Below are 8944 nucleotides of genomic sequence, written 5' to 3'. Positions count from 1 at the left end.
CTCCGCAAGTCGGTTAGTTGAAAGGGTTGTCTTAAGTTTGTTTGCAAAAGACGGTTTGAGTTTGAGTCGGCTCGGAAAACAATGTAATGTTTCCAGAGACGGATTTTGAAATTCAAAATTGTATGTTTTGAAAATCGAGTTTTGAAATATTTGAAAAGGTCTCTGGGACGGTGCATGGTCCTCAGGATCTCGAAAGTGTCTCGAGAAAAGGGTGTGTGCTTTCCTCGGGTTTTTAGACCAATGCTGGAAGGGGAACAAACCCTGCATCAGGCAGCCAAAAGAGGCGCGAGCCTATTGGCGATGCAAGAGGGTCTCCCCAGGTTTGAAAATAGAAAAAGAAGTAGCGTGTTTAGGCGTGGGTCAGTTACGATATATGACGTGTTCTGACCATTAAAAGACGTTTATAAAACGTGTTGAAAATGGGTATTTGAACCCGTTTTGGTTTGAAAAGATCGTTCAGGCCGCTTTTGTGTTGATTTGAAGAACGAGACTTGAATAACCGTCATTGTTTTGGCGGTATTCGATGTCGGGTTCGACTTTGCAAGCTTGACATGAATAGTTTTGAAAATGGTTATGAACTAATTGTTTTAAGTTCATTTGAATATAATTAGTCAATATTCATCATCGTACTCGGGTTAAAATCCGACATGGTATATGGAACCAAGGATGACTTTGTATTGGTGACTTATACATTTGTTTTGAAAATGTAATGAAATGATGAAAGGCTTTAAAATACCTTCCAAAATGTAAAGAAATGAAAGAAAAGGCTTTAAAATACCTTTTAAATGTAATTAACCAAATATTATCACCAAAACACGGATTAAACCGTCATGGTATTAAGAACCAAGGGTGAGAAATGTTTAATGGTTAAAAACTTGTAAAAATAAAAAGGGTTTGAGAATATTTGAAATGGTAAAAACCGTTTACAAATATTAAAATAAGGGAGATGAAGCGTCCATACACGGATTGGACTTAAGGCTGGTGATGCGTGTCTTTTATATGATGTTTTACATCCCATTTTACACGCATTTCAGAGCTCATTCGTGTAGTTTATGCTACATTTCTCCCTATTTCCGTCTACTTCCGTGTTTTGTACATTATTGCAGAAATGTGAAGAATTCAACGGGAAAATCAAGCTAAATCCGTCCCCGAGTATCCTGCATTGCATTTGACGTGAAGTATTCACCCGAGGAACGAGCTTGGTGCGCAATTCAAGGCCCAAAAGACAAGTCCACGAGTTTTAAGAAGTCAAGTAGCAGCTCAAGTAGTCGATCGACCATCACCCTCAGTCGATCGACCAATGTTCGGGTTCCAGAAGCTACTGTACACTGAGGACCAGTCGATCGACCACCTACCTTAGTCGATCGACCACAATGCTGTTCCAGACGTGAATTAAAAGACCGAGGAACTTGAAGCCCGTTAAGTTTAGGTTTTGGAATAATTGTTACGTACACTTTCTATATAACGTAACTGAGAATACCTAGTTTAGCATTGAGTTTTCATTCAGTTATGATCCAAGTTTTTACCTAAGTTTTATTCAGTAATTTTCATTAAGTTTCCGCATACGGTTCTTGATAGATAGTTAGGGTTTGGGATTGTTGAGCATTGGATTTTCGGTTCTTAATAACTAATCTTTCCTCTGCAATTCGGTATTCTTCTGCCCTAATTTTAGTTCATCTTTATTTTATCAATAGTTTAGAATTGCTAGCTAGTTTCCCGCAACCAATTTCATTGTTTATGTCAATTGCTTTCTTTACCGTTTTTAGCATGAATTCAGTAGCTAGTTTCATCGTCAATGTTATTGTTTTCACCCTTAGCATGAGTAGCTAAATTAATTTGTGCTAGGATGTAGGCGAATTGTAGCATAGGCGGCATTAGATTAGACACGGCCTGAACCCGCGTGTTGGTCGATCGACCACCTTACCCGGTCGATCGACTGACCTCGTGAGCTTATTTCGTTTTAATTGATTTTAATTGTTGTATTTAACGAATCGAATGCATGCGACCAGTTAGATACCCCTTTATGACTGACCCAATAGATCGAGAGATAGGGTAAGTTGTTAGACCATCAATTGAATCGACTAAACTGTGCTAAGATCGAAAGATAGGTATAGTTTAGACCGTTAGTCACTTTTCAGAACGAAAGTTAGTATTAGTGATATTAGGGACCTATAGCGAGATCAAAGGTGCTATTTGTTAAGAGTGGACCGAGAGGACCTCTTTGTTTCCCGCCTCACCTGTGTTGACTCAGACCGACTTAGTTTGCTGCCGCCGAAGCTATAATGAACCGATCATCCTAGTACCTCCTCCTTTATCTGTTAAACCGTCTTTTTAGTTTATTATCTTTACTTGTTCTTAGCTATAGACCATCTCAACTCAACCCCCACAATTGTTACCTTAGACTGAATATAAATCAACTAGAATTTACATCTGCCTCCTTGTGGTTCGACTCTGTTACCACTAGCCTAGGTTAGTCTTAATAGGAATTATAAATTTTATCTTTGGTACTCACAACGACGGGTATCAAATTTTGGTGGCGCCGTTCTTGGGAGGCAATAGTCCTAATTTTTAGTTGTTTTAATTTTAGTCTTTCTTAGTTTAAGGGACTTCTGTTCCTTAAACTTTTCTTATATTCTTTTTGTAGTTTCCTCTTATGCGCAGGTCACAGGGTGGTGAACTAGTGCCATTTGACCCTGAGATAGAGAAATGTTTGCGCGAGTTGAGACGAACACAAAGAGTACTACCGACAGAGGAAGAGCTGAGTACTCTGTCAAGCTATTACGAGAACAATCTGTTTGAAGAAGACCCACAGTCTTCACCCGTTTCCACTTCTTCAAAGAGACGATTACTTCTCCGGAAATTCCGGTCATGGCCGAGGAAGCGAGTATAGCTAGTCATTCTGAGCCGACAGTGAAAACTTATATAAGGGTTCGAATTACCGAGAGATGCCAGGAAGTTCGAACCAAAGCCTTCATACATTAGCATGGTTGAGAAGAACCGATTCGGGGAGCTGCAAATGAAGATGCAGCTAAGCATATGGAGACCTTTATTGACTACTGCTGTTCCATACCCCCACCAGCCGGCGTGACCCAAGACCAGATCAAGGAGACCATGTTCATCTTCTCTCTTCATGATGCTGCAAGGGAGTGGTATAGAGATTTGGACCGGACCGTTCAGGGGATCACCGATTGGAATTCATTGGCATTGGCATTCTACAAGAAGTACTTTTCTGCTTCAAGGACGATTGCTATAAGAGCTCAAATCACGGGCTTTAAACAAGGGCCAGATGAGAATTTCCACGAAGCATGGGTCCGATTTAAGAAGTTGGTGCGAACCATACCGCACCATGGGTTCGAAAAATGGAGCTTGTGCAATCATTTCTACAATGGGTTGTACGACGATCAGAGGGCCATTTTGGATGCTGCAGCCAATGGACGATTTGCTGAGAATTTGGGAGCAACCAAAGGGTGGAAGATCATTGACGATCTAGCTACCCACAAGGCCGAGTATGGGAACTCTAGAGGGAACCAGAGGAGAGCTGCTGAATCTTCCTCTGTCGCTGCGCTTGAGGCTCTTACTGCGAGATTTGACAAGTATGAGCTAGGAGGAGCTTCTAAGGGTGGGATGTACCAGGTAAATCTTGGTGTCGACGGTCCTTTCGTCTGTGAAAGGTGTGGAGGTGAGGGCCATGTCTCGAAAAACTGCCTAGTCCCTTTGAATCTTGTCTTTGCCTTTCAACACTATAGGCAGACCAACACCTACTATGAGCCGAATACCCATCCGAACTTGAGTTGGAGGAGCCAAAATGTCCCGAATCCAACTCAACCTCCGCCGCAAAGAAGAACCCTATGTGCCCCCTCATCAAAAGCAACAACAATATCGAAACCTCCTTATGTGCCACAAAGAAGAACAATCGCAGCAATCGCGAATTCTGAATTCTCGAGCTTAAGAACTTGTTGCTAAAGGAGTCCCAAGCAAGAGAGGCCGGGATGAAGCTACTAGAGAGCCAAATTGCTCAATTGGCTAGCAAAAGCAACACTCGAGCTCCCGGACACTTGCCGACCCAAACTGACCAAAAGGAGACCTTAAATGCCATCACCTTGAGGAGCGGGTCCACCCTTGATGGTCCTGCCATGGTCGAGGACGCTGTTGAAAAAGATGAGCCGGAAACAAGCCAAAAGAAAGCTTCAACGAATAAATCAAAGAAATAGTCTACCGGGTATATCAGTCGATCGACTGATATACCTAGTCGATCGACTGAAGCACGGGTTACAGGAGCTCCTGGAACTGTACATCTCAGTCGATCGACTGAGGACAGTGGTCGATCGACTGAGATCGCTGCTGATGCTGAGGAATTTCGTCCTTTAATGCCAAATAATCTGCGAGACCACTTGTTTCGGTACCACGATCCAAGACTTTAGGACAAGACCCGAGTGCTGATGGGTCAGTCCCGGTCCCGAAGTTCGACCCAATGACGGTTAATGGTTCACATTTGAGACGGTCTGAAGAGGGGTCTAGCTTCAACAAAGAGAAGGTGACGGACTTCCAGCCTAAGTCCAAAGATGCCGGCGCGCGTGAATTGGAGGAGAGGGCTAAGGTACTTCTTACAGCCCCTTACCCGGAGAGGCTAGTGTCGACCAAGGAACAGGTATCTTTCAGCAAATTTGAAAAAGTTATCCGTAGTCTGAATGTACAGGTCCATTTTCTCGAGTTAGTTAACCAAGTGCCCGCTTATACTAAATTTATGAAACAACTTTTGTCCAAAAAGCGGTCACTTGAAACAGTGCATACTGTCGCACTCACTAAGGAGTCTTGCTCCTATCTGTCTCACACTGCGCCCCATAAGTTAGAGGATCCGGGTAGCTTTTCCGTCCCTTGCAAAATAGGCACCTTCTCAATTGAGAAGGCATTGTGTGACCTAGGGGCTAGTATAAGCGTCATGCCCTTGAGTTTAGCTAGGAAGCTTAAGTTGACCCGGTTTGCTATCACAGACATGACAGTTCAGATGGCCGACCGATCCGCGGTCGAGCCTATAGGAGTCCTAGAGGACATACCCGTCCAAATAGGGAAGTTTTTAATTTCTTCCCTGTTGACTTTGTTGTCCTTGACATGCCTGAGGATGCCCATATACCGATCATCCTAGGTAGGCCGTTTCTGCACACTGCTGGTACAGTTATTGACGTAGGCTCTAGAACTTTAACCTTCAAAGTTGGGAAACACTCTATCATTTTTGCCCAACCTGCTAAAAAGAAGGACCCCATGTGGCCTGTTACTTGTAATACGGTTTCTGAAAAGAAATCGTACTTTGTGCTTCCTGAATTACCTGTCTCTATTACTACTCCTGTGTTAACCCCTCCGCCCCAGATTGGGAGCAAAAAGGAGGAAGAATCCGTTGTTTTAAACATTGCAGGAGCTGGTTTGGGGAAGGGAGAGCCACTTGATGCTCCAGCCGCGAAGGAGCAAATTATTTCAAGAGGAGGTCTTGATTGCCTGAGCTATGGAACCGATGAGGAAGTCGATGATGAGCCGGCCAGAGTGAGAAGGTCCGATTTGGATTCTGACGAGTCCGAGAAAGTCCTTGATTGGGGAAATGACGAAGTTGATCCGTTGAGCTCTCCGACTGTCGAAGCTGAGAAGGGTGCAGCTGATAAGATAAGCACCATTGAGGCTACCTCGAGTAGCCAGAAGCCAACGAAGTGGGCCATACCTTGGCCTTTCTTGATCAACTACTAGTTGATCAAAAGCTTTACAAACATTTTATTGCTTTCAAACTATTTTTTTTTTCTTTTCTTTTGTGTGGCGAGACTTCGCATTTTATTTCGCTTATTTAGGATTTTTAAGTACTTTAGACTTTATTCTGGGTTTTGCGCAATTTTGGGCGCGTATTATTGTGCATTTGCAGGTTTTAGACCTTGGTAGCTCTAGTTATTGAGCTAATACGAAGAATTACGATGTTGCAGCAGTGTTTTCAGTCGATCGACTGGCCTACATGGTCGATCGACGATTTGTTTGCGGTTCTGAGAGCTCATTGTTCACGCCCACTTGGTCGATCGACTGATCTTCTTGGTCGATCGACCACTGCTGCTGCTGTATTTGTTCACGACCTCTCCCCTGCTGTGTTTGGTCGATATGCGGACCTAAGGGAGTTTTCTACTCCGCTTTACTTTCCGTCATATTACTTATTTCTTCAAATTCTCTAATTCATGCACAATTTTACCGCTTCAAAATTGTTTTCTCAGTCTTATGCGTGGTATTTTTCTGTCTTTTCAGGCACTTATGGTAGCACTGCTAGCTACTGAAACCTCCTAGCTCACGTTGGTTTGGGGAGGTTTCCTTTTGCGCCAAAGTCTTGTGAGTTCCTGATTTCTCTACTTCACGTCATATTTACTTAATTTTCTCGCAAATTCCCATTTCTCTTTTCTTCATTATATGATTTTGCACAATGGGGACATTGTGCGATTTGGTTTGGGGAAGGGTTTTGCGTCGCATATCATTTGCTTGCATTCACGTTTAATTCTGTTTTGCATTGTTTTTTTCATTTCTCTTATATATACAAAATTCCAAAAAAACTGAAAAAATTTCAAAAAAAATTCCATAAAATGCACGTTTATTTTAGCATATAGGTCGAGTCGGAACGGTAGTAGTTCCATGATGATTTTGCATTTGCACCTGTTTTGCCTGAGCCTTGCTAGATTAACATGTTATTAGTAGAATCGTATATGCATATCTGCGAGTTTTCGTTAATATTTTGCTGGGCTTGAGACCTGACTTAGAAAATTGGCAAGCTACATCATACATTCTGAGAATTAAAGCCTATAACTGGTGACATCCATGACCGGTTTATTTAGGAATGTGAGTAGTTCTCCTTATGAGACATGTTTCCTTAATTTGCATAAATATGAATTTGATCTACTTAATACCTGTATGCATTCGGTTTGTGGTTTGTTGACACATGTGGTAGAGGTTTCCCTTTTCTTATTAGGCCCATAAGCTCCACACTGCCAAAAATATCCCTTTTTGTCCCATTTACTACATCCTACATTTAACCTGTCCTTTGTCAAGCTAGTAGTTTAGTTTTTGGGATTGTTACTCGTTTTTGGTGGCATATGCTCTGTTGAGATGATGATTGGAAAATGAAAAAGGAGAGAAAGAAACAAATAGAAAAAGAAAAGAAAAGATGAAAAAGACTCGAAAAAGAGAAAAAAAGAGAATTCTGTGCTGTAGAAGCAGTCGATCGACTGCCGTTTATGGTCGATCGACTGGAGTTCGAAAGAAGAAAAAGAAAAAAATCAATTCGCATAATTTAATCCTTATCTTTTGGCGATTTTTGCTCCCATGTTGCATTTATATCTTATGGGGAGTTGATTAATTCGGAGATTGTGAGATTAGTGCTAATCATTTGCACCGGGTTTTATTGTTGATTTTGAGCAAGAAGTGGATGTTGTCATATGGCTTGTTAGGTACTAGCTTGATCACCTGTACCCCCACATTCCCATAAATGTTTTGCCTCTTCTTACCCATGCCTCACATTTCCATATATATATACCTCGGCCTGTGTCATGGTCATCTGTTGGTTGGAATGCATATGTACGGTCATAGAGATCATTTTCATATTTTATTGCTGACATGTCTTCATAGGTCGTAGTTAGGTGAGAGTCACTACAAAATTAATTCTTTCTATCTTACAAATTTTCACCCGTACTTATTGAGTGATTTGAGCGACCCGTGAGAGTCCAATTTAATAAGTCTCTACAGTTGGCGGTTCATCATATTTTTAACGACTACATAACTCGTTTGCATGATTCATTTGCTAGTTGATTGTTGGTTGTGCATTAAATTTGGTTTAGGCTTAACAGTTTGCAATTCGCTCTGAGATTGAACTCGTTCCATTAGGTTATTAGATCGAGTCTAGTTCTTGCTTGGGGACAATCAAGGGTTTGGTTTGGGGAAGTTTGATGCGTGTCTTTTATATGATGTTTTACATCCCATTTTACACGCATTTCAGAGCTCATTCGTGTAGTTTATGCTACATTTCTCCCTATTTCCGTCTACTTCCGTGTTTTGTACATTATTGCAGAAATGTGAAGAATTCAACGGGAAAATCAAGCTAAATCCGTCCCCGAGTATCCTGCATTGCATTTGACGTGAAGTATTCACCCGAGGAACGAGCTTGGTGCGCAATTCAAGGCCCAAAAGACAAGTCCACGAGTTTTAAGAAGTCAAGTAGCAGCTCAAGTAGTCGATCGACCATCACCCTCGATCGATCGACCAATGTTCGGGTTCCGAAGCTACAGTACATCGAGGACTATCGATCGACCACCTACCTTAGTCGATCGACCACAATGCTGTTCCAGGCGTGAATTAAAAGACCGAGGAACTTGAAGCCCGTTAAGTTTAGGTTTTGGAATAATTGTTACGTACACTTTCTATATAACGAATCGAGAATACCTAGTTTAGCATTGAGTTTTCATTCATTTATGATCCAAGTTTTTACCTAAGTTTTATTCAGTAATTTTCATTAAGTTTCCGCATACGGTTCTTGATAGATAGTTAGGGTTTGGGATTGTTGAGCATTGGATTTTCGGTTCTTAATAACTAATCTTTCCTCTGCAATTCGGTATTCTTCTGCCCTAATTTTAGTTCATCTTTATTTTATCAATAGTTTAGAATTGCTAGCTAGTTTCCCGCAACCAATTTCATTGTTTATGTCAATTGCTTTCTTTACCGTTTTTAGCATGAATTCAGTAGCTAGTTTCATCGTCAATGTTATTGTTTTCACCCTTAGCATGAGTAGCTAAATTAATTTGTGCTAGGATGTAGGCGAATTGTAGCATAGGCGGCATTAGATTAGACACGGCCTGGACCCGCGTGTTGGTCGATCGACCACCTTACCCGGTCGATCGACTGACCTCGTGAGCTTATTTCGTTTTAATTGATTTTAATT

Source organism: Silene latifolia, chromosome 6 (assembly GCF_048544455.1).
Source record: "Silene latifolia isolate original U9 population chromosome 6, ASM4854445v1, whole genome shotgun sequence".
NCBI classification, from domain to species: Eukaryota; Viridiplantae; Streptophyta; class Magnoliopsida; order Caryophyllales; family Caryophyllaceae; genus Silene; species Silene latifolia.
Note: the sequence above shows the minus strand (reverse complement) of the source record.